This window comes from Dasypus novemcinctus, chromosome 17 (genome assembly GCF_030445035.2).
Source record: "Dasypus novemcinctus isolate mDasNov1 chromosome 17, mDasNov1.1.hap2, whole genome shotgun sequence".
In the NCBI taxonomy this organism is placed as follows: Eukaryota; Metazoa; Chordata; class Mammalia; order Cingulata; family Dasypodidae; genus Dasypus; species Dasypus novemcinctus.
This window is the reverse complement of record NC_080689.1, coordinates 40,009,721-40,033,288: the sequence shown is the minus strand read 5'-3', so window position 1 is coordinate 40,033,288 and position 23,568 is coordinate 40,009,721.

The following is a 23,568-nucleotide window of genomic DNA, read 5'->3' as shown; positions in this document are numbered from 1 at the left end:
GACATCAGCTCCCCTTTTCCTTTACCTAGAGTAGACCTGCATATTATTTTTCTTTTGAAAACTTGTGAAAAATACTTTCAATAGAAACTTTTAGGATTAAAATGGGATATCATTTTTACAGCAACCAAAGAAAGAATATAAACTTCAGGACAATTAACTAGTAAAACCATTTAAGAATTGAAATACACTTATTTAGACTTCTTACTTTTATTATAACTAGTTTTCTTCATCATTTTTCTGAGCCGTTCCTAGTACTGTCCAGAGTGTTGAAAATATATGTCCCAGTGATCATATTGAAGGAAATCAAAAGGAGAAATTTAAACAAAACAATATAAAATAAGGAAAAAAATAATGTAACAAAGAAACATGTCTCAGAAGAACATAAGAAAGAGAAAAATAGTGTAGATTTGAGTTGTATATAAAATAATAATAGCCAGAACTTATAACTTATATTGTCCTTATTAGTACAGTATGTGGCAAGCACTGTACTCATTGAGATTATAAATATTATATTGTATGTATCATATAGTATATATAAATATATTACTTAATACAATGCCTGTCACTATATATAGTAATTCATTTTATATATTATATGTAATATTATATATTTGTGTTGTAGAGTGTGTGTGTATATATATAGAGAGAGAAAATATATATACATAATGGCCAAGAAATAGAACAAAATTCTAAGCTTTTATATGCATATGTAGTTATGATTCTCCTGATCCACTTTAGAGGAAAGTAGGGAAGACTGAGTCCCACATCACTAAACATATCTTCAAGGCAGATAAGGGACCTAAGGACCATCAAGCATCTCTATTAGCACACCGTCTGCAGCCATATATACAAGAAGCAGCCACAAGAAAGGTAGCAGTTATCGACTGATAAACAAGATTCCACGGTAGACTAAGCCATTATAATAAATTCATCTATTTTACTTGTAAAATTTGTCAGAATTACTAGACTATATGTGGGGGATATTATTTCTTAAATGTTCAGAGAGATTTATGTCTAGATTTCATCATATCTATCTGTTGCTATTGTCTATAACGAATAACAAAACGTGATTTAAGGAACACTATTTTTAAAATTACTTTCTAATTATTTAAATCATTTCTTTTTATTTTTTGGAATTGATTTTCATATTTGAATTTTTTAAACACAATATTATTTTCCTACACTCCTGCTTGGTAGTTATGGTGCATTCTTCTAAAGAAAAGAAGGGTAAAGCTTTTGGATGAATGAGAAAGAATGCCAACTTTTTCATTTGTCCTTGAAATACTTGTATTTAAGTTTTGAATACTAGTTGATATCTTTTTTGTTTTGGTTTAATAAATCTGAATTTGTGTAGTAAACATCAAATGTTTCTTATACAGATAACTTAAGGTTATAAAAACTATAAGACTAATTTTACTTCACATATCTCTGGATAATGTATAGCTTTCTGACATTTCATTAAATATAATTAAAATATGCTATTCATATCCTTTGAGGTGCATTTAAGATCACATCTGCATAAACAATGTTATGAGTTTAAATAACTTGACTGTGATATATTAACAAAGCCATCTGTTCGGTTCATAAAATGCTTTGCTTTAGAATACAAGTTCTGTGATACAGAATAGTTTAAATCTGAAATAGGACAACATAAAAGATAGGTTTTATTTCTCATAAATAGAACAGATTCCTAAATGATTTATTTTATTTAATATGTGCAGATTAGATCATCTGGAATTTAGAGAAAAGTATTCTGGACTTCTGTTTATTGCCTTGGTTTGGATAAATTGCTAAATACTTTTCCCAGGGTGGAAAATACATAAAAAGACTTCTTTTAATTCCAGCAGACTGTCAAAATTCTTTGTCACACTGTAGGATATTTTATTTTATCACATTAGCCATTTTTATTCTTCACTTATATTGTACATAAGCCTGGTCCATGCAGGTGGAAACCAAGGTCTTCAGTGACATTTAGCCATAGAGATGCTGTCATATTGTTTTCCTATCCCTTTTATATTGTTGACAATGGATTATACTGGGGGAGGGAGGTGATTGCTTGGAGAATGAAGCACCGCCTTTTAAATTTACCACCTGCTTTACTTCAGTGAATGGCAGAGACTTTATGTCTGGCAAGAGAATGACTCTTAATTGTTTCCACAGTGTCCTGCTTTATTTGAGTAATACCAACAGCAGATATTTTCTACTTTCTGGATTATCATCTTTTTCCTTGTTGCCATGGTCACCACTTCTTAGTTATTTAATTTCTCTGTTTAGCAGATATGACTTGGTTCTATTGTTGCTTACCTTGACTGTCTGCTATCAAAGCAACAACTAGACCAATAACCAATACTTGTGGAGAGTTTAAGAAACAAAACAACATTACAAAAATGGCAATGTGCACTGACTTAGTTTGTATGTTTACTTTAGCATAGCTGAAAACATTTGATTTATTTAGTTATCTTCTTCTTTCCTTACATAATATCATGCCTCAGATAACTTTATTTAGATAGTATTTGTGAAAATCTTCCTTTTAAGAGAACATCAGGAAATAATAATTATCCACCAGTTTAGTCAAATTCTATTAATAAAATTTATTTTTTGTTTGCTTGCCTCTTGCTTGGTAATTTTAGACAATATTAACTTTCTTGACCTTACAGTTTTTTATATTTCTTTCAGTTTATGCTATATGTATATGCTGTGTGCATGTGTGTATGTGTCTATGGAATACTGGCCCCATGTGATGTTGATTATGGTGGAAGAGCTAGAAAATGAGAGCAGCAGGGGACCTAGGGCCAACAAAAAGACTGGTAAGTTTGGCTTTGGCAGTAAAAACAAAAATAAGACTTGTTCATCAACCCCCAAATTGGTCATGTAAACTATAATGTTTCTACATCATGGAAAACGATGGACCGTTTAAAAGGATGACAATTTTATGTCTGCTGCCATGGGAAATTTTCCAAAAATATTGAGTGAACAGGCCTGAATGATACATAAAAAGGCACATGTTTATTAAAATACATACAGAAAAATGCATTTATAAAAACACATAGTTCTATATATTTTTATAAGTACATAGATAAGCATGTAAATGGAGAGGATACTATTTGGAAGTATAAACATCACATTTAAAATAGTGATTATCTCTGGGCACAACACTCATATTGGACTGTGTGCATCAACAGAAATTCAAACTTAATGAATATTGTCTGGCAATTTTAAAATAAGAATGCATTCATCATACATAACAATAACAAAAATAAGTAATTTTTTGTTTCAAAACAACTTCCAGCAAAAATACAGGCTGATTTCCATGTAGGTGTTCAGTGAGACATATTATAATAAAACATCAAGCATCACTTGTAATTGGCACATAGTTTGAATGCAAACAACTTGGAAACAGTTCTCTTGGGTAAAATATTGTTTCCTACAAACTTGTTGATCATTTTTTAATTTAGAAGACTATCTATGCCATACCAAATGTTCACCTTTAACATACCTTAATTAGCATAAACACCAAATTAGAGCTTGCTGGATTAATTGTTTATTTTTCTGTAAGACCCAGGCAAAAGAAACTAAAGCTAAATTCCAAACAATGAAAAATGTTGATTTTAGTTACAGTATTAGTCAGGGTTCTTCCAGTTCAAAGTGACAAATGACCTAACTCAATATAACTTAAAAGAAAAGATGAAGATATATTGGGGCTGTTAAAAAGAAGAAAAATAACAAGGTCAATTTGCAGAAAGCAGAGAAGCTCTGAGAACTTGAAGGACTGAAACCTTGGCTCTCCATGCCCAAGATTCTTTCTGACCAGTCATACATCACTGATAAGCTTTTTTTCATTGGTAAGGAGTCCAAATGCAAGCCTCTCTACCACCTCCCAATTCACGTCTGTGGCTCTGGGGAAGGGAGTCACAATCTCTTTTCTTGCAGATCCACCTTAAAAAGTGAGGAAAGAATTCCTCCGGGAAGAACTCTGCCAAGTTTTTTTGCCCTTCTCTGGCCAATCAATGATGTAAGACAAACGGAGGATGGTGCTTGCCAGGACCTGAGTGGTAGGAACCCAGAATTATCAACCCCCTTCAATTCTCGCCATTGAAATAGACAAGGAACTGTTTCCAAAACACACACCCAAAATGAGTGGGAGCGAGGGGAGTAGGGTAAAGGTCCAGTAGGTGTCTACTGCAGGGAGGATGTCAGTAGGTATGCAATGCAGTAAGTGTTAATTACTATTTCTTGACAGGCAGTTTTATCTGCTAACACTTTTATGCCTTCAATCTGGGCCTTTAATATTGTTTGATAATTTTGTATTCTCCTTTTGACTTGTTTTCTGTCTTTGAAGCACATTTTTTCACTATTTTACCCTAAGAACATTTTTGCTTCCCCACTCAGAAGACCAACTTAACTTCCATAGAATCGTTTTTAGTAACATCAATATTCCATTTATCAGTTGTGAAACTGATCATTTGTGAAACTTTGGAACAAGAAATATACTAAGTATAAATAAATGTATAACCTGAAAATTTTTAAGTAGACTATTGATAAAGATTTCATATTCGTGTTACTTAAATCTGGAAATACTTTGTATTTGTACTTAAATCTGGAAATACTTAAGATAATGGAAACATTAAACAACAATCAGTGGATTATAGACCAAATATCTTAGCCTGCATATACTGCATTGCAGTTATGGACTTGTATAAATAGATTAGGAAAGATAAAGAGAAACTTGATCCTTGAATGTAGTACCTGCCTTGTTATTTTTCCACTGGCATGATATATAACAACAAAAGTAAAGCAAGCATTTGTGACTCAGAATTATATCACTGGTCTGCCACTAGAATGTCAGTAGAAACCTAGACTAGAACATTGCAGAAAATATTTTTGTGTATTTTTGTGATTTTTTTTATTTGACTGTTTACCTGCAGTTTTGACAACTTGCTGCCTTCATTGCTCTCCTGATCTCTTATTACCATCGAGAGAGAGTCAGTTAAACCTATTCCTGGGAAGTAGAATGTGGGCTCAATACATTCCTCTTTCCATAAGAAATCTTATTCCTATACTTCTTTGCACATGACCCTTTATTTCTGCCCTCCGTTCTACACCTCTTTTCTCCTCTGGGATTTTGCCCAATTACTTTTTCCATATCTTTTATCTGCTTTTATCTCCTGTCACTACAAAGGTCAATAAAAATATTCATTTCTTCTGTGCCCTAAAAATAGTATCTTAGCCTTGCTTTCATTCAGATATCATACTTTTATCCTTAACTAAAAACCATTCTCAAAACTTAAAATGTACCTCTTCTGCTTTCAATTTCTCATCTTTCACTCATTCTTCAAGTACTCCAATTTTATTGTGCCCCCATAAATTCATGTCAAAAAGGAAACTAGTCACCTTCAATTTGCCCAAATCGACAACAGTATCTTTTTAGGCCCATTCTTATAAAAATGTATATACTGTTTGGCAGCATCTTCTTGAGACTCCAGCTTTAGTTCAATTCCATGACAACACTTTATTATACTTGTCCTCCTATCTCTCCTGGATGTCTCCTCCCCAAATTTCAAATATCCATTCATTACTTCAACATTTACTTAAAACCTTTTCCATGTTTTGTGCTAGCATGTATAATTGCTTCCCTTTCTTTGCCTGATCTTAGTTAAGGACATTCCCTCTATTTTTGTCATTGGATTCATTTTCTTCCTTATTCTCTGTTCTCTTCCTTTGCAATATTATCCATTCATATAACTTTGGCTTTTTTCTATATGGTTATGTCTGACAAATCACTACCACTGATTCTAGCACCTCCTCTGAAGTCTAAGACCATATATCCTAATCCTTGTTAATACTATTACTTCCTTAACCTGCTCTTCTTTTCCATTTCTTATCTCAGGAAATGTCTTTGTCACTTACCGTATTAACTAAATTAGATATGTTAATGTCCTTGACTGCTGTCTCTCCTTTCAAACCTACATACAGTTTTTTCAAGACATGAAAATTCTGATTCTAGAATTGGAATCTGTTTATTCCATTTCAAGAACACTTTCATATCAATTTTTTTACTAATTGTTACTTTCTAATTTTTTTCTAAGTATGTTCCTGACCCCTATTATTTTTTTCTTTCCCGTACTGCTATTGGAATTTTCTTCATTACAAAAATTCTTCTTCCTCCACTCTATTGCTCTAAATCCTTCCAGAATTGGTTAAAATTTCAAGTGTAGTATTATCTAAATTTTCCTAAACTATCTCTTCATAATAGAATATTTCCCAACCTTCACAGGTCTACATCAAATGCCAAATCTTTTAAGAAGCCTATTCTAATGCTCTAGGTAAGAAGTTGTTTCCATCCATTCAAACCTGCAACTCTATCACTTCTTACTAAGTTGTACCATAGATTGCTTAATGGTACAGGTTCCCAGCATGAGCAATTTCTAGCATTCTTACATTTCCTAATAGTTTGTTGAATTCAGTGTTCTGAAATCCCTGTTATCATCTGCTCTGATTGTATCCTTAATCAGTTAATACTGGCACCTTTGTGCTATGAAGTGTTGATTACAAGACCAGTTCTGGGACTCAAGTGAGATTTATTGTCGTATTTTTTTAATTTATTGAAATATATCACTCATACATAAACATACATAAACAACAAGGTATAATAATAGTTGTGAACTTACAAAATAAACATATATGACATCAAACAAACTTATATAACATCTCACCCATCTCATTGTTACCATATCCATAGTGTACATTTGGGTCACATTTTCCACACTGCCTCAGTATCAACACAGTACAACTTTAGCATAAATGCAAGAATATTATATTATTACTACTATGTAGAAGTTTTAATTAGTTTTACTGTAAAGAAATGGAAATGTATAGAGTGGATGGTAACACACAGTGAGTAACAGCTAGTTTATAAATGAGCATATAACTGAAAATGGTAGTCTAGTTATGTACATGCCAGTTAACGGAATGCTGGAGAATAATCTCGGAAGTGGATAGCACAGTAAACCAAGAGGTGAATGAGAATTGTGGTCAAGTGAGATTTAGATCACTTTTTTTTTTCATTCTTTTCCTCACTTTGTTTGGGGGATTCTATTTAAAACTGCAGCAAGGCTTAGTTGGCTGAACTTGATTCTCAGAAGCCAACATTTTTCTACTCTTCTTTGACTTTTGCTCAAGCTGTGTAATACTTTTATTGTCTCCGGTCAGCAGATGAATGTAATTCCCCTCATCACAGACTTTTTCAGAGGAGGAATTGTTTTAATTATCTCTTGAGCACATCACTTTCAAAAGTGGAAGTTTTCAGAGGATTGACACTCTATCATGGGACTATATAGAAGGAATGGTTTCTTGTATTTAATTATCACCAGATGTTAGTATGGTTTTGTGGCAAGAACACCAAAATGGGATACTGAAGCCCTGAGTTCTAGTTCTGCTTCTTTTCCTGTAAGTCACAATGGTTATTTATCTGTATTTATTCTGCAAAATAGAGATAGAAAAATTGTTTCCTTATGTCTCCATAGGAAGGTATGGAGATTAGATGAAATATTGCATTTTAAAATATTAGATTGGACCCTTTGTTTTGTCATTTACATAGTGTTAGTTTGATTCTGCACTTACATATTTATAAGTGGAAATACTAATTTCTACCTTAGAGAATTGTTGTGAAAATTGAGCAAGATAATGTTTTAAAGTACATATTATAGTTCATGTTACATAGTGAGAACTCAGTAAAAGTGCTTTGTAAAATCTAAAGGAATTTAAACAATAACGTGGCATAAACCAGGAATTTTTATCCAGAGATTTTTGGATAGAATTTAGAGAGACCATCATCTTCAATGGGAAAAATATTGCATCTTTACTAATTATCCTCTAGCAGAAACTTAACATTTCCTTTTATTATGAATGAATGCAACAAACTATTGTAGGACTAGCAGTCTCCATGCTTTTGGTACCAGTAGAAATCACAGATATTGTCATATATTATGGATGTTGTACTTCAACTTGAAGATTGATTTATACTTCTCACTACTTCAAAAATACAGTTCTTATTAGACCTGATGCTAGATATTATTTAATGCTAATAAAATTTGTATTTTAAAACATATTTTATAGTTATATTTAAATATAACTGATTTCCTTTACAATCTTATGCATTCATTTTGTGTTATAAAACATTAGTCTGAGAAAAAGTCCATACACTTCACAAGACTGCGAAAGAGGTCTTGGCACAAAAATGGTTAAGGAACCCTCACATACATTGCTCAGCATAAGAATCATAAAATTAAATGTCATCTATGAAGCTGTTTATGTTCAAAAGGATTCTTTTTGTGTGTAATTATTATTATCAAAATGGAGCAGTTCTTCAAAGCTGACCAATTTTGGCCCAAACTATCATGCAAAAATGTCCTTCTAATTGCCCTTCTTCAACGGCTCCAGCTGCCTGTGGCATAAACATATTAAACAGCTACTGGGCCTTCCTGAGTTCTTGAAATTGGCCATAAATTAAAATGGGAAGCAATAACAACTTCACTTGTGCCATGAGAACTTAAAATCCTTGCCTCCAATGTAAAATTTAGGTGGGGGGATGACCTATCTTTGTGTGCCAGAAGATAACATTAGCTCTCACTTTGAATGCTTGCTCATTTTCTTTACAATTTGTTTTTTTCTAGGCAGCATGTATATCTGGGAATGGCATATATCTATATCTGTATTGGTTTCCAGATAAATATAGATAGATGTAGATATAGATGTAGGTATAGATATAGGTAAAGGTATAGATATAGATATAGATATAGATATAGATATAGATATAGATATAGACATAGATATAGATACAGATACAGATATAGATATAGATATACAGGTAATAGTTTTCAGTTTGCTCTTGGGAAACATTTTGAAGTTTGTGAAATTTGTCATATGTCATTTGTCCCTTCAGTTCCTCTTTTGAGCCAGGAGGAAAAAATAATGCAAGTGCATTATTGTTGCCTAGAAACCACAAATACGACACTGTGTTTCCAAGGACAATTTCTTTTCCTTTATTTTTTTAATGTTACATTCGAAAAATATGAGGTCCCTATATACCCCCCACCCCCTTCACCCCACTCTTCCTCCCATAACAACAACCTCCTTCATCATCATGAGACATTCACTGCACTTGGTGAATACATCTCTGAGCACTGCTGCACCTCATGGTCATTGGTCCACATCATAGCACACACTCTCCCACAGTCCACCCCATGGGCCATGGGAGGACATACAATCTCTGGTAACTGTCCCCGGAGCACCACCCAGGACAATTCCAAGTCCCGAAAACGACCCCACATCACATCTCTTCCTCCCACTCCCTACCCCCAGCCACCACCATGGCCACTTTCTCCACACCAATGCCACATTTTCTTCAATTACTAATCACAATATTCATGAATAGAATATCGGTAAGTCCACTCTAATCCATACTCTATTCCTCCATCCTGTGGACCCTGGAATGGTTGGGTCCACTCCATATCAATATCAAGAGGGGGCTTAGATTCCACATGGATGCTGGATGCAATTCTCCTGCTTTCAGTTGTAGGCACTCTTGGCTCCCTGGTGTGGTGGTTGACCTTCTTCACCTCCATGTTAGCTGAGTGGGGTAAGTCCAATAAACCAAGTGTAGGAGTTGCAAGTCTGTTAAGACTCAGGGCCTGGCTATCACATGGTCAGTCCAGGACATTTTAATGTGGACTTGCTGCCTTTAGTAATTTAAAATAAAATAAAAAACTATGTAGTGACAAACCAATGAGAAATAAATCTGGCTGCCAAAAATTTCTTATACACCACAAATAATGCACTTTACTAATAACTTTTTTCACTCTATTCTTAGAGATATGTTGTTTGTGCACTACAGATAATATATGCATATGTTTGAAAATACTTGCTCAGCCACAAATCCCCCAGCTTTTATTTTATTGTGAATGTGTAGTAAATGTCACTTATTTGTTGGGCAGGCTATAAATTCATTCTCCCAATGCAATGTGATAATTCTTAATTCATTGTATGGAGAACTTGTGGTTCTTTTAGTTCCCTGCTGTTAGATTTATAGCAATGTGCAATTGGCAAGAGAGACATCTAAAAGGTGTGGGCATAAAACCAACTAAACTTATATGGCTTTTGTTTAGTTGATACACATTGACATGGCAATCCACCATCTGAACTATTTCTAGCAAATCAATTCTCACTTTCAGTGTCCTCATAGGCATTTTTAGTTTGCAATGGAAAAAATTAAAATATATATTATATAATCTAATGTCATAGTGAGGGCTACACAAATTCTAATATAGAGGCGCAAATATATTATAATAAAATCCTGGGAAAGAAATCAATACAGACATTTGAATATGTTTATTTTGGTATTATTAAAATACCTGTTGAAACCATATTCAGTACCCTTAGGTAATTTTTATTATACACCTAAAATCAGAGTTCCCCAGAAAAGTTGCAGAAGGTAAAATGATCGAAGGGAAAAACTTATCCAATTCCTTAGAAATAAAAGTAAAACATGATTTTGAATCTAACAGGTTTGAACTTTCTCATGAAAGTTCACATGAAAAGATGGCCATTCAAAATGTCTCCTGGTAATGAAATCATTCTAAGATTTTTGAGATGATGAATGTACATTGTTATTGTACTAAAAGCCATTGATCATACACTTTGGATAGAATAGCTAGAAAGAACAGCTATGTACAGTGGGGGAAGCATAGAGAGATTAAGGGGTGAGAAATTTTCTTGTTTGTCTGTTTTTTGTTCATTATTATTATTACTGAAATAATGAAAATGCTCTAATGATGAAGTCATGAATGCAAAACTATGGGATTATAGCAAATATCATAGGTTGTGCACTTAGGATGAATTGTATGTTTACTAATATGTATCAATAAAATTGATTTGTTTAAAAAAGTCTCATTAATTTGTTCATTTTACTAATTATCTAAAATTTATTTTACTATTCTGAAAATATATACACAAATGGAAGAAATACAAACCTTTGTAAGTTGATCAAAGTGAAAGATTCTTTCTCATTTTCACCCTTCATCTATCATTTTCAGGAATATTCATCACCTTAAGTGAATAGCCATATTTGAGAGTAAAAGTCTCAGAAAAATGAAAGCATATCGATGTATTATTTCCAAAAGGATATTTTACTGCCTTTAAATATTATAATTATTATCCACCATCTTCTTATCTTGGTCTCTATTTGTTGAATTATTCCCTAAATTTCTCATAACATTATTCTAATTGAGTATGCCCACAAGATATTTAGTGCAAACTAAGGATGATATGTATGAAGCTTTCATGAAAGAGATGCAAGGGCTACTCTGACAACTTTTGATGCAATTATAGGCTTCTGTTCACATCAGTGGTTGATGGAAAAAGGCTCTTGGTAAGGGTAGGTGAAAGAGCTGTTTCACTCTTAGGGTGTTTTCAAATTTCAGTGCAAAGACTATTGTAAAGTTTAGCCTTGGTAAGAAATTACTGCATACAAGAAAGGGTCTTTCACTGAAAATAGATTGGTTATTGAAACAGTGCTGCTAATATCCCTTTCCTTTCATATCACCATATCCATGCCATTTCTTCTCCTCTCCAATTCTTTTGAAATATGTGATCAGGGTATTCTTAGCTACTTACTTGTTTTCACTCCTCTCTAGTATGCTATCAGCACTGGAGTAGATATTTCTGAGGAAATGGTTTATTTCACCCCATCTTGTCTTTTGTGTTTGAGATATTTTAAATATTTTCCTGTAAATATTTTGTAATACTTTACTTATAATGAAATGGATCACAATGTTATTTCCTATACAAAACATAATTCATGGAAAGAAAATATACAATTCTTTGATTATAATTATTTCCCACTGACCTGAACTTTGGTGTTTAGGTCAATAAACATTCTATACAAACAAGAAAAAATAATAATCTTATTGAAGGAGCTAAGATTGGGTAGGGGAAGTTGGTGGCTGAAAAAAAAATGCTCTTGTTAAGCAGTGTCTAGTAGTAATTTCTGCAAAAGAAGCTAATATTCAAACTCCTACCAAACCGATTTAGACTGATTACAATAAAATGTGCCTCTGGCAATATTTTAGAAGCCAATATTTTTTGAAACCACCATTAGCTTTAGATACTAATAAAGACTTTTTAAAATAATCAACATTTCTCCAATTCTAAATTATTTCTAATAGTAATTTTCATTATATCTTTATAATAGCAATTCTAAAATCATTCATTCTTATGATATCAAAGTTGCCTGGCTTAGCACTTAGTAATTTTCCTTGTTATGATTCCTTTGCTTGGAAATTTCCATAAAATTATAATATTTTCAATCATCAAAAGTGAAAACATCTTAGTAAATCAGGCATCACAATCAGAATAAAGATGCTCTATTCTAGAGTAAGAATTTTTGGTTCATAATTGAACTAAACCAGGGTACAGACTGACTGGGACAATTTTAGGAAAAACTGGAAATTTGTGCAAGGGAGAATTTGCAATCTGAAGGTTTCTTGTCAGTGTTATTCTGTTATACAGTGGAACTCAATCCTTTATATTTTATCTTTGCCTATTGCTATAGCTCCTCAGTCAAATCTGCTTCTATCACCTAACAAAGCAAATTGAATATGGCAGACAATGCACAAAATAGTTATTTAATAAAATAATGAGTAATGATAGATCCTGATATCTGACATGTATACATTAAATGTGTATTTGAATCAATGTACTGTTATGGATTTATTCTTAGAGCCAACTGCATTTAGAGCACAGTAAAAGCAGCTAAAACTCAGAATAAATACCTATTATTTTCTTTACCTGAAAAACCATGGGACAGAGCCCAGAGCATTACTACCATGTAAGAGTGATGAGAATAGAAACTATGCTGTAATTTCTTACTGCCTACTGGATTGCACATGCATGAGGAAGAACCCCCCAAAAAGCTGAGGTAACAAAAATTAATTGGGTGATATTTGAGCTAATTCTAAAGAAGTTAAAACTTTGTAAAACAAGAACAATAATACTCTTCAGAGGAAGAGAACACAATCCAGATTGTCCACAATATAACATAAACAATTCCCAAATTATAATTCAAAATTACCTTTCCTACAAAATACTAGTAAAGGTAGCCCATTATCAAAGGAAAAGATAATCAATGGAGGCCAACCTCAAGATAACCCAGTACTTGGAATTATAAGATAAATTCTTTACCTTAGCTAGTATAGTTACGCTCAATCAGACTAGGGAAATATGTTCATAGTGAATAAAAAATAGGCAACAACAAAGAAATACAAACTATAAAAAAGATCCTACTGGAAATTCTAGAACTGAAAAATAAAAATCTTTAAAAACATTGGTAGATGGACATAGGACCAATTGGAGATTAATGAATAAATTCAGTAAGCTTGAAGGTAGATCAGTAGGATTTTCTTAATCTGAAGGACAGGAATATTTAGCTATATATCAATAACTATATCTATAATTAATATATATATATAAAATTAATGGAGCTTCAGGGATCTGTGGCAACAGTATTTGCGTGCCTTAAAAGGTGCAATTGGAGATCCATAAGGAAAGGTAAGTGATGATGGGACCATAATGGCTAAAACTACCCATGTTTGGTGAGAGACGTTAAAGAAATTCAGAAAATCTTATATAGATAAATATAACGGAAAATATTCCTAGGCACATCATAGTCTTCTGGAAATCAAAGATATAGAAAAAATCTTGAAATTATCCTGAGTAAATTATTTTTGCATATATGAAAACAAAAGTTAAAATGACTGCAGATTTCTCATCAGAAACCATGGATGCCAGAAGACAGTAGAACAACATTTTTTAACTTTTAAAAAAATTAAAAACCAACCATAAAGAAAAACTATCAACACTGATTTCTATATCTGGTGAAAATATTCTTCAAACATAAAGTCTAAATAAAGTAAAACCCTGCCTCACAGAGAAGATAATAAAAATAAGGAGCCTGTCACCTCAGTGGGATGTCATTCAAATATACATCTTGGAACTTATGAGTTCCACGATATGTAACTGAAATAATACTGGGTAGGATGGAACAAGGATCAATCGTTAAACTTCCATCTCAACTTATTTTCATCCCTTTTATGGTACATGCCATATTTTAAGTTATACTATTTTCATATATGTATATTATTTCTACTATATAGTAAGCTGTATGAAGAATTAGCCATGTGATATTTATCTTGAATCCTAATAGAACTTTACATTTAAATAAATATTATTTATTTACTTTATCTAATTTACTTTATTTAAAAATAAACCATTATTTAGTTATTACGTATGTGCAATAAGTGGCAAACCAAACTTAATAAATAACTAATGTTTTTATATCTTAGTAAAATAGGGAAACATTTTCTAATACTGAAAAGCATTTGTGCAAGTGTGTTTTGTCCCCCTGCAAAAATATTCATTCAAATAAGAATAAGAGTTGAAAAATCATTTATTTAAGTAGCCATTTAAAAAGTCAGATTTTATATATTTTGTATTAAATCATAGGTAATTTAAAAAACACATGTAGCATGAAACAAATCAATATTAAATATCCATGAGTAAGTGGCTTAATCTTCTAACTAGTTTTATTCCTTTTTTAAACTATGTTCATCAAGTTTCTGTTGTGTGTATTCTTTTATATTCGATTGTGAATTGAAGGCAACCATAGTGTAGTGATATAAACAATGGGCTCTGAATTCATAATGCCTCTGTTAAATCCCCATTTAATAAATTTTTAATAGTACTACTTGGGTAAATTGCTTAATAGGTACCTAAGATTCATCATTTCAAAAATACATATAATAATAGTACTTATCTTATAGTGTTGTTGTGAATGCTAAATTCAAAATTTATATGCAAAGCACTTAGAACAGTGCTTAACAAATATTAAGTCTTTTATAAATTTTAACTATAGTAGTGGGAGTGGGGCTGGTAATAACAGATTTTGTTATAGTAGAATTGTTAATAAGTTCACACCTATATTTGCATGAGCAATAAGAATAGGTTCTGTTGCATTTTTTAAAGTTTCCTTTTAAAACTACAGCTTTCATATATACAGGATACATATACGAGTGATAGTCAAATAAGACTAAATATCTATGATACTTTGGTATTTACCTGAGTTAAATGATCTATTTCTGTCTAATTGACAGAGCTGAATCTCGATTTTTGGATTAAGCTTTTAAATGTAATAGAAAAGGGTGGAGAGTACACAAAATCAATTATTATTTTCTGTTTTAGTTTTCCTGCTGTTAAAATAAATACCACACAGTGGGTTGGCTTAACAGGAATTTTATTGACTCAAATGATTTCAAGCCTAGAAGAAGTCCAAAAACAAGGCATTAGCAATGTGTTGCTCCCAGAAGAATGTGGCACTCTGGGGTCAATTGTTTACCCTCCCCAGTCCCTGGCTTTTTTGCCACATGGCAATACATGTAGTATTGACATTCTTGTGGCTTCTCTGTCTGCCGCCTTTTTCTAAAGGGCCCCCAGTAATAGGATTAGGATCCATGCTAACTGAGTTGGGCTACACCTTAACCGAAGTAACCTCATCAAAAAGTCCTGTTTACTTTGGGCTCATACTCTCAGAAACAGATTAAGGTTAATAACATGTTTTTCTGGGGTATATAACTCTAAGCCACCACACATTGGTGGTTGTTTAATTTTTATGGTTTATTTTCTTACTAAGAAGGGTTATTCTGACAAGGCAGAGTTGTTTTATAAACTCTGAAGTCCCTTTGTTAATTTGTGGCACACTACAGTGACAGAGGTGTGGAAACAAGCTTCAGCACCATGCAAACGGAAAAGAATTGCCATTTCTTCCTTATGGATAACTGGCAGCATGGTTTCTGATGAAAGAATAAAGTGATGTAAGATGTAGTGCTTATGATGACCTTGTTATTGGAAGAATAAGGGAAGAAAGCTGCATTTATTTTTGAGAATTTTTCTGTCTTTGAACCAGGCAGGAAACAAGCCAAATTCTAACTCTGATGTCATGAATCAAAAGATAATTTTGTATTGGTCAACACACTACAAACAGCCACTCATTCTTCTTTATTAAACAACTTTACTAATTTAGATTAATTATGTGAACTCTTACCAGATAGACCTTACTTCTCCCTGGAAATCTTAGTAGGAATAAGGCAAGGAAAACTAAGAATCCCACCATCATCCATTACATCTCCTCTCCCCAACATACAAGCAGAGTTTTGGTTCTTGACTTTGGACATAAACTGGGACTACTGCAGCTGGCATAAAATCCGTTTCATCAAGAGGCTTCCTGAGACCTAATCTCAGTCTTCTGACCATCTCCAGTACAGGAAAATGGTGAACAATACAACAAAGGAGGGATTGTCATTATATCCACTTAGGGCCTTTGTTGAAGAGAAAGTAGAACTGGGTCCTTGAGAGTTTTCCTCTTGGGGCTAGCAGTGAAGAAATGGGTACTTATTACTATTTCCTCCCATTTTCATTCATCCCTTCAATGGCCTTTTATTTCTTCATTAGGTGCCTGGTTTTAACAGAGAGGGAACCTGCAAATTTTTAAAGTAAATGTGCAGAAGAAATTGTGCAAAAAATAAACTTTCATAACTATATAGTTAAGAAAAAGATTATTTTCTTAAAGTAAACGGTTTCTTGTGAATGTAGATTAAGTTGCTTCCTTGAGGTTACACTTGTGTCACCATTTGCAAATACTGGTAAAGAGCTGATAATAAGAACCTGATATCTCAGTGGGACATATAGTGTGGAATAGAAAAGTCAGGACCACGTATAAAGGGAGATATCTAAGCCCACATGGTCTGGCATCTGCTACTTGCCCAGTTTTCATTATCTCCTGCCACTCCCTCATCCTCTTCTCAGGACATAACTTACGAAATTCATTTCGGTTTCTTGAGTGCACTAAACACACAGAGTCTTTGAACTTGTGTTTTCTCTCATTATATTGTCCTTCCCTCCTTATCATTCTTCCAGCTCCTTATCACCAAAAAGTGCTTTCTTAGATATCATTTCCTTCACTTCCTCAAAAGGCATTTCCCTAAACACTCTTTCTAAAGCAGCCTCTGTCCCTCATACTATATAATGCAGCAATTTTTTTCATTATTTCATAACACTTACTAAAATATTTCATGATTTTATTTAATCTTCTATTTACTCATTCATTTTTTTCTCCATAAGAAAGATAAAATTCATGCCTTGTTCACCATTGCACCCCTACTGCTTACTATAGTATATAACACACAGAAAATACTCAATAAGTATCCATTTTATTAATAAAATAAGAATAAAGAAGATCCTCTTTTCCACACCCACCTAAATATATGAACCAGTTCTAATAATTAGGAGTAATTTGAAGATAATATAAAAGCCCCAATGCATAACATTTTTGTTTTTTACCCTCACGTTGAGTGGGCTCGATAACAAATATGATAAATCAATCCCACAATGTGGTTTTAATCATATTCAATAAATTATTTTAATAGCCTTCTAGGAACAAGACCTCTGACTATTTTCACTAGATTTTGTGTTTAGATTATTACCTACTTCCAAATACTTCAAACTATCTAGACAAGGTGTATCAGGTAAAGAATATTCCTTCAGTAATGTTGCCTCAGCCAGGTTTATTTCTGTATGGACATTTTATAAGCACATTTTGTCCCCATTTTTCTGGTCTCTACAATTTGGATTTTTACAGAATGACCTAAGATAAATGATAGATCATAAAAGTAAAAGATAAAAGAAATGAAAATTATTAAATCAATGAGTTCATGCTATGCTTAAAAAAAGATGAAGACTTGATCTTTACAAAAGCCTGAAAAGAAGTGACAACTAGAATATGTTTTTCACTTAGAACTGAGTACTTAAAAGGAATTTTTAAAAGCAGGGAAATAAGAATAAGAATTCAACAGGAATAAGAATTCCTGTTGAATACATTCTAAGAAAGATGAAAGTAACACCAAATATCAAGGAGAAAATGAACTTTTGTGCCTACCATTGAATTGGCAGATGATTTTGCAGTGTTCATCCTCTTCACCCCAGTTTCATATCGACTCTGCAATAAATACTGTGCAGCTTAGCCATCTATCATTTTCCCTAGTCAAGGCTCCATTTAGGAAGGTAAGATTTTGTCCCTGGCTTGCTGGACTCTATCCCTACATGAAGATAATTAGATTTCAACAGAACAGAAGCTAATTTGTGGATTTAATATAGTGCTGCTTTTAGATAGTAATAAAATCCTTTTCTAAAACACTAAGTGCACATCAGCATTAACATAAATCAAGCAGTTTCCAGCCGTACATCTGAAGGATGATTTTTATTATTTAAATCCCTATAGATGGCACAGTTTCTACGGCTACCTAATAGTTCCCTGTTATAGATTCAGCTGATACTGCTTTACAGTTGAGGTGGAATCTTGAGGGTTTGAGGGCATTAGAAAATGTAGGCTGACTTGAATGGTTTAGTCTGAGCTTTTAACTTTGAAACCTTAAAAGAAAAGAGACCACTCAACTATTGACTTACCTAAATCTGCTGTATGAAATGCAGACCCCATTTATGCATAAATTGTGTTGCATATTTTTCCTTAGCAATTTTAAATATTCTTTTCCATACTGTACTTCCAATGTGTGGAAGATATCCTTCACAGGGTGCATTTTTTATGGTAAATACACAAAATTTATTAATTCAATTTCCTAATAATGTATGCTAGGGATATAACATCCAGAAAAATTGTTCACTCCATATTTGTGGCTTGATGATGCCAAAGGACTAGGGCTTTCACAGAGAGGGAACTCACGCTTTGTCACACAAAGAACATAGGCAGGTGATTCCTTAATGAGGTATTTTGTTTTATTTTTTTCATTTCCTTTCATTTTCACAATTTTAAACCAGAAGCTGTATTGCATGGTAAATATATTTGGATTGAATTGTAAGTTTTGGAATTATAAGATCAGAACTAATTTCACTCTTCCTGAATTGGCAACTTAATTTTACAACTCATTCACAGGAAAATCCCGACCACAGATGCTGAGAATTTGTGATAAGACTGAGCCTACTCTGGGAATGTAGTCATGGAATATCATTGTTGGAAAATATCTTAAGGATTATATAGTCTTACACCTATCTTATTTATGTCTAATGCATCTACTTAAAAATGATGCATTTGTCCATTCTATTGTGAACAGACTTCATAATCTAAGTGTTTTGTGTTTATTCATTTCTTTTAACAGTTTTACTGAGATATAACTGCAGTTAACTGTACATATTTAAATTGTACAATTTGATAAGCTTTGAAATAAATATATACCCATGAATCCATAACCACTAGACAACGAATATGCCAATGACACACACAGTTTTCCTTGAGCCTTTTTGTAATCCCTCTACCACATAATCCACAGCCTGCAGACAAACCCTGATGTGCTTTCTTTCATTATATATTAATCTGCATTTCCTAGAATTGCATATTAATAAAATTGTTTGAGTTTGGCATCATTCACCGAAGATAAAAATTTTGTATATAACAGTAGTTTATTCTTTTTTATTATTGAGTACTATTCCTTTATTTGGCTAGGTTGCGTTTTCTTTATTCATTTGTTAATGGACACCTGGGTTGTTTCTAGTTTCTGGCTATCAAAAAATTGTTAGGGAATTTTATGTACAAGTTTGTATTTATAAATGATTTCATTTCTTTTGAGTAAATAGCTCAGGGGGAAGTAGCTGGACCATATGGTAGGTCATTTTTAGCTTTGCAATAAACTACCAAACTGTTTTCTAAAGTGGTTGTTACACATTCTTTCTAGAAGGATGCAAGAGCTTTAATTCCTCCATATCCTTGTCAACACTAGGTTTATACAGACTTTTTAAGTTTTTATTCATTCTAATAGATTTGTAACCACATCTCATTTTGGTTTGAATTTGTGTTTTCCTAATGACTGATGAAATTGAGCATCTCTTCATGGACTTATATGATACTACTATAACCCCTTTGGTGTAGTTACTACTAAATCTTTGCCCACTAAAATTTTATTTTTACGGTTGTATTTTGATAGTTCTTTATACAAACTGTACACAAATCTTTTATCTGATATATGATTTGCAAATATTTTCTCTGGGTCTGTGTCTTGCCTTTTCATTTTCTTAACTGTTCCTTTTGCAGAGCAGTAGGTTTTAATTTTGATGAAATCCAACTTATCATTTTTCTTTTTGTCTGTGTAGGAAAACCTTTTTTTGTCTTTATTTATTTTTTAAATATTACATTAAAAAAATATGAGTTCCAATATACCCACCCCCCTCACCCCACTCCTCCCCCCTTAACAACAATCTCCTCCATCATCATGAGACATTCATTGCATTTGGTGAATACATCTCTGAGCACTGCTGCACCTCATGGTCAATGGTCCACATCATAACCCACACTCTACCACGTTCTACCCAGTGGGCCATGGAAGGACATACAATCTCTGGTAACTGTCCCTACAGCATCACCCAGGACAATTCCAAGTCCCGAAAATGCCTCCACATCTCATCTCTTCCTGCCATTCCCTACCCCCAGCAGCCACTATGGCCACTTTCTCCACACCAATGCCACATTTTCTTCTATTACTAACCACAATTGTTCATGAATAGATTATCAGTAAGTCCACTCTAATCCATATTCTATTCCTCCATCCTGTGGACCTTGGATTGGTTGTGTCTATTCCACATCTGTAACAAGAGGGGCCTTAGATTCCACATGGATGCTGGATGCAATCCTCCTGCTTTCAGATGTAGGCACTCCTGGCTCCATGGTGTGGTGGTTGACCTTCTTCAACTCTATGCTAGCCGAGTGGGGTAAGTCCAATAAATCAGAGTGTAGGAGCTGAAGTTTGTTGAGGCTCAGGTCCTGGCCTTAGTCCAGAGATTCAGGTCCCCTGGGTACATATGAAACCCCAGCACCAACTAGTTCCAGTAAAGGTAACAGGAGAGGCTTGTGAACAAAGATCACATCTGAATCCAGCTCCACCACACAGAAACACAAACTCCAAAGTAGGGACAACTTATCATTTTTTAATTTACTGCAATGCTTTTGGAATTATATCTAAGAAATCTTTGCCTAATTCAAGGTCTCAAAGTTTCTTTCCTACTTCTTTTTATTCTGCTCTTCAAAGAAGTTTTATAGTTTAGGATATGTGATAAATGTCTATAAACTTTTTACATATAGTATGAGAGATAAAAATTCATGTTTTTGCATATAAATGTCCAATTGTTCTAGCATAGTTGTTCAAAACACTATCATTCTTCAAAGAATTGCCTTTGCATTTTTGTCAAAATGTGGGACAGCAAGCCTCCCTAGGCACGGCCAGCCCCGGCGGAAGGCATACGTGTAGCCTGGAGCCAGGGGTCAGGGTGGCTGGCACAGGCGCAAGCCCTCAGCCTGCCCAGGCCTAATACAGGGCGGCTGGAATGGGCGGCCGCGTCCTCAGCCGGCACGGGCGTGACGCCCTCAAGCCCGCCCAGGCACCAGCAGAGGCTGCGCCCATAATCTCCCGCCTAACCGTAACATCTGCTCGGCCCCTGCCACTCCACCCTTCTTCCTCCCCTCCCTCTCCCGCTCCCTTCCCCCCACGCAACTGCTTTGTTCTCTATTTCCCGCCACTGCCTAAAAAGCTCGAGTCTGCCTTCCACCCCGGCAACAGCAATAGCCAATCCCCTACCACCACCTCTCCCACTTCATGTAACCTCTTACCAGCCTTCCCCCCTGGCTATTGCTTAGGGCAGCCAACCAAAATGTTGCTCACCTCTAAACCAATCAGCATTCCCCACACCACCCTCCTGCCCTATAATACAGTGCTCACTTCCTGAATAAACCAGACCTGTGCCACCAGCCTCTTCTCTGTGGTTTGAATTCCTCTAGCCCAGCCGCGTCGTCCTCACCTAAGCCCGCGGCCCCAAGAAGCCCCACAGAAGCTTCGGGGTCCCCCACGAAGCCCCCCAGAGGCTTCAACATCAAAATAATTACCTGTAAATATATGAATCTATTTCTAGTCTCTTAATTCTGTTCCATTGGCCTGTTTGTCTACCCTAACCTCAATTCCACAGTTTATATTTCTGTAAATGTACAATAATTCATGAAATCATGTAATGTTAGTACTTCAAGTTATGTTTTTTTCAAAACTGTTTTGGGTATTCAAGATCTTTTGTATTTCTACATGAATTTTAGAATCAGTTGGTCAATTTCTACAAAAAAAAAAGTCTTTTGGGATTTTTATCAGGATTTCATTTAATTTATAACTTAAGGGGAGAACTGACAACAATACTGAATCTTCTGACACATAAATGCAGTTAACAGAGAATATCTCTCCATTTCTCTAGAAATACTTTAATTTCTCCCAAACAATGCTTTGATTTTTTGTCTATTTTTAGTTTCCCAATACTTAGGGGCTTTTCTGAGACCTTCCTATTAGTGATATCTAAATTAAATCCATTGTGGTCAGAGAATATACATTGAATGCTTGAATCCTCTTAAATTTATTGAGACTAGTTTTATGGTTCAAAATAGGGTGTATCTTGGTATACTTGTGTGCATTTTAAAAGACTGTATTCTGTCATTGTTGGGTAGAAATGTTCTTTGAAGGTTTTTTTATGTCAAATTGGATGATAATGTTGTCCAAATCTTATTTATGCTTACTAATGATCTGTATTTTCTATAAATTACTGATAAAGGAGTATTGATAATTGTGGATTTATCTATTTTCCTTGACTGTTCTGTCAGTTATTGTTTCATATACTTTGAGGTTCTATTTTTGGGCATAAAACTGATGGAGAAAAATGGCACTTGCTGGGACACAGAGACTGATATGACCACAGGCAGAGAAAGAATTTATTGGGAAGCTCTCCCTTGAAGAACAGACTTCAGCACACTCCTGGAAAGGAGGGACTTGAATTTATGCAGAACTTTCCTAGGTGGGGAAATGATAGTTGGTGGGAGGGGGTTGAGGGTCCAAGTGAGGTGCAGGGACCAATAGGAAGCCCTAGAGGTGAAAATTTTCCCTGATAGTGACTAGAAGATAGTGGGCTAGGGAGTTATGGTTTCTTGGCATGCTGCAAGAGCAGAAGTTTCTTTGATCTGTAGGAATTTTATCTCTCTCTGATATGCAGGTAGGGAAGGTTTCCATTTCCCTTTACTCCCATCTCTACGTGGTTTCTTTGTTTAACCTGTGGGGAAATGCTGTGCCCTTACACACATAAGCTTATGGGGGATGGAGCTAGCCTTTCCCCAGTGCATATCAGGGGAAACTGAGCTACAGCTTGTTAATTAATAACCTCTAACAAAAACTAATTAGGATTTCCATGTCCTCTTGATAAATTGACTGTTTTATCATTATAAAATGACCTTCCTTATCTCTTTTAATGATCTTTACAATAAATTTTTCTCATGTTCTATAGCCACTGTAGCTTTCTTTTGATTGATGTTAGCATAGTATCTTTTTCCATGTACATGTTACATGTTACAAAAACATGTAATGTATTTGTTTCTTTATT